The sequence below is a fragment of the Bactrocera latifrons genome, unplaced genomic scaffold (assembly GCF_001853355.1).
Source record: "Bactrocera latifrons isolate USDA-ARS-PBARC rearing strain unplaced genomic scaffold, ASM185335v1 scaffold_16, whole genome shotgun sequence".
Taxonomy (NCBI): domain Eukaryota; kingdom Metazoa; phylum Arthropoda; class Insecta; order Diptera; family Tephritidae; genus Bactrocera; species Bactrocera latifrons.
In genome coordinates, this window is record NW_017535074.1 from 1,680,338 (window position 1) to 1,684,866 (window position 4,529).

General features: G+C 33.9%; 1 protein-coding gene across 1 annotated transcript in view; it reads right to left on the minus strand.

Moving 5' to 3' along the window:
- LOC108966442 (homeobox protein 5) overlaps positions 1–4,529 on the minus strand; it is a 119,959-nt gene that overhangs the window by 14,345 nt on the left and 101,085 nt on the right. The gene's annotated exons all lie outside the window — the stretch shown is intronic.

Consider the following 4,529-nt stretch of genomic DNA (forward strand, 5'->3'; position numbering starts at 1 on the left):
TATATGTATATATGTATTTAATTATAAACTGATACCGTTGAATAAATCTGTGATATTTCATCTGTCAATTGAAATCATATTATGCTATAGAACATGAACTAAATTGCTAATTAGTTGAGAATTACAAGGCCAAAGTATTCCCAGAATGTATCACTGCATATAATGGATGATCCAAGAAAGACTTACGCATGAACAACGTTTACAAATTTCTCAACTTTATTACGAAAATGCACGCTCTATAACTAATGTATTTCGAGAGTTTTGTTGAACTTATGGCCATCATAATCGGCGTACTGAGCAAGGCCGTAGCCGCGGCCAACATTTGAAGGTTATAATCTTTAAAGAATAAATGCCAAAGAATGTTCTTTCGAATGTTAATAAACATTACCTATTAAATTTGAAGCTTCTGTGTTTTTTTTAAGTAGACAACCTGGAAATATTTGCAGAATTTAATGTACACGGCGATTCCTTTTGAAACATTTTGGATTCCCTTGATCCACTCTGAAGGAGGACTACTGCAAAAGGTGTTAGAAAGATTTTTCTGCTTGATGAATTCAAAAACTAAAAATATTGATTATTACTGTAGCTAAATAGAGGTAATGATCGAGAGACTAATCAAACTTTGAAATATGGGATTCCCAAAAAGTGAGCTTTTATGAAAAATGTTACACTTCAGAGTAACTTAATCTGTCAAAGTTATTATCAAAAATACCTGCGATCGTAGCTATAAGATGCAAGGAAGGTAGTTATACTTTATAACCTTCTACTTACAGTCACTACTTGGCAAATTTATCTCAGAAAGTCATGTGAAAATTTCAAGTTGAACAGTTCAGCTATTTTTGCCTATTGTATATATATAATTCTTTAAACAATAAGCTATTGGTTTTTTGATCTGTGCAAGTTTTTGGTTAAAGTTTGAGGTAAAATTCAACAATTTTCAATAAAACCACCATCTTGCCAATTTTGTCTTTACGATATAACCGTTTTTAAAAATACGCAAAAATTTACGTTCTTTTAGGGTGTCACATTAGGTGTTCCTCTTAAAGGGTTATGTATGGTTAGAATTTTCCAAAATTAAATTATTTATTTTAATTTAAGAGTGTTTCAGAAAGCTTGGAAGTGCATTTCAAACTTTAAAAGCGTTTTTCCAAAATGGTGTTTCAAAGCCGGTGACCAAATTTACTCGAAAACGGCTAAGTCGGGTAGTCTCAAATTGTAGCACGAGCTTTTTGAATATATGTTTTAGTATGAATTGAAGATTAATATTCACTGATAATAATTTTTTTATAAATAATTTAAGGCCGAAATTTTGGTCAAATATTATTTTATTTTTGTTGAGAATACGCCATTTTGTCAAAAAAAAAAATCATTTTAGATATACCTATATTAGACGGTCCAATTCAGAGATATAGTGGTCCCCCGAAAACGTCTTTTTTGAGAGAAGCTGCAGGAGATCAGCCGTAGTTCCTTTCCAAATAATTTTTTTTACTAATACATAGTCGTAAAATACAGTTAAAAACCATATTAATATATGTACAAATTTTTGGATCAATAAATTTAAAAGTTTTCTCAGAAAAAAATCTGGAAATTTCGCTTTTTTCTGACTTTCTAACTGTATTTAACCCCTTAAGGCTTTTAGGTCGAGTATAAAACTGCGAATAATAGATTATTTGAGACAATAATTGGGTAGATTTTTTTGCTGATGAATAGTATTTTCTACTCTTTCTCTATTACAAAAAATTGAAATTAGTTTTACTTTCGCATTATTACGCATTATTTTGTAATTTACTAAATAATAACTCACAAATTTATTTTCTCATATATTTGTTTTCGAAAGTCAAATGTAATTGATCAAAATTGAGGTTTCTATTTTTGCAAACTATAAAGTGAAAGTACACCTACTGTCAATTCAACAAAATACAAATTACTTGAAAATTCAAGCAAAAACTTCATAAACAAAGCACAAAAGAGTGCTTATAGCTCATGCATACAGAACATACAAACATATATAAACAGTAATGTAAGTGCGAAATAGTGTAGGCTGACTAATAGGCCACATAATCTAGGTTCGATTCGTGCCTAGGTGAGGCAGCCGCATACACTTGTTAACACTCATAGCACACAAACGCATGTGAATGCATGAATTGGCCTATTTTTTTGCTGTCTCCACTCTACATTTACCTTTCCTTTTGCTGGTCGTCAGGGCACAACAGCTGAAAGATGGAGTAGGTGGGAGGTGCCGGCACCGCTCTAAAAACAAACCTCCTTTTACATGCCGACAACTGTAGCTAACAAATTGGTGAGAAGAGGAGAGGAAGGTAGGAGGAGTAGGGTATGAATGGAAGTGCAAGAATAATGGCAAACATGAAAAACGTAGTAGTCGACAACGGGGGATTGAGTTAATGTTCAGGCAGTCTATTTTTCAAATGTCCAAACAATGCAGCGCACGCAACAGATTTCGTCTTCATACCGTTGCCACCAGCCATAGCAGCCATTTAAGAGCGGATCTTCTGTGCACTTTATTGATGATTGTTGTCATGAAAAATTGAGAGATTTTACATTGTGCAAAATGGCTGAAGAATGGATGGAAAGCGCGATTTTGTTTGTTTTTTGTCAGCTTTTTTTTTTTTTGGTGTTGTTTGCATTTGTGATGGAGTAACTATCGCTGCAATTGCAATGGTATTAATATTTATATTACCTTCGTTGAGACAACTTCATAAGGTTGTATTTGTAATGAAAGTGGAAAGTAAAAAATGCAAAACATGAAAATTTACCCAAAATCATCCAAAATTTGGAATTCTTCGATCCTCTTCAAGAACTTGATCTGCTCAAATCCAGCGCATAGACAATACTTTTTTTTCAGATTTATACTCTCTGATGACAATCTTCGTTTTCACATTATATAACCCCACACTAACCTATAAACATCTTATAAACGTGGATTCAATACATTTCAGTTGATGTTTTGTCTAAGAGGTACTTTGGCTCCCGAATAATATTAAAAGATCAGAGCTTTTTGCATGAAGATCTTGAAATAAAAGCCGAGCGATGCTTGCCAAAAGTAAAAGATCCTCAGTTAGCTCCTTTTTAGGTTATGAAAACAGTATTTCTCAATCAATTAAATTAAATTTTTCGAAAGACCGATTCAAGACCGATCTTCCCGACCCAAAAAAGCCCAGGAGCTCGGAGACAACTGACTAGCCGCTCGTTTCTTAGCTAGGAGCGGCCTCTACCGAATCCAGTCGGTGTGCGCATGCTCTGAAATACAGTGGTGGCGGAAGAAAATCAGCACTATTACTTTCTTGGATTTCCTGTATCACCAGGGCTCTTTGAACCAGTCACAAATCTGTTTAGGCATTTCATCTGGTTGTCTGAATGAATGAAATGCAAGATATTTCAGTCTTAATCACTCAAAGGCGGTCAACAAGTTATAAGTTATTGAATTTGTACATCGTAGTCTTTCAAGCAAACTTCCACAACTGACACCTGATAAAATCGTAAATTTTACCGCCTGAACAGTGAGCTCGGCTAAAAAGTAGTTTGTAACCATGCAAGAGTATTTGTCAAGTAGTTGGCCAGATCTTAAAAATACAGTAGTTAATCGCAAGGGCAGTGGTGCTCGGAATTTTTTCCATTCCACTGTTAATGAAATTCGCTTTCATTTTGTGCTCTTCTGTCTTACAATTTCTGGCGATTACGCTGTGACCTAGCGCTCAAATTGGTCTAATCATTAAGTAACTCAATTGGTATCTCAGTGATTTCAAGGCAAGTATTATCATCGCTCTGCTACCTATGTGTATAATCACTTTTCTGTAGTAGTTTGGGTCTGCTTTTACCATAGTGGCAGCCACGTTTCTTTAAGAAACATTGCAGTGGTGAGGAACCTTGAAAATACAGTTGATGGATAGTTTTCCATCTCTCCGTCAACGGCTTCCTCCCTCTCAGCTACCATATACATACATGCTTTACAATCAGTCAGTTAACATGGAAAAAAATTACGAATCGCTATCTAAACAGACTATTTATAATAAATGAACTATGTATATCACTTTTTAAAGTTACTTAAATATGTACACAAAAGGTAGACAAACATATGTGTTGGTAATGACATGTAAATCAATTGACAGTTGACAGTTTGCGGCACAGTAAATAGCCATTTAAAAATCAAAATGCTCGCACCACGTGCAAAAACTTTCAAGTGAAGTGTAATGCCAAGTGAAAACGACAAGCAAAAAAATTTGTAAGTCTTTACGTTACATGTGACATGTGGAGACTATAAAGACACAGCCGCAAATACATATATATTATATTATACATACAAAGAAACATAGATTGATGACTATCAAGTTGAAGCCTATGTCAAAACAAAAGAAGCTCAACGGGTGTGACTCGTAGCAAGTGGAATACAAAGCAGTTGTGATGGATTCAAGACAAATAAAACTAATTCAAATAAAAATCAAAAGAAATACATACAGTGGACCAATAAAATTTACATACACCTAGTTTTATTAAATTACAACACATTTTTT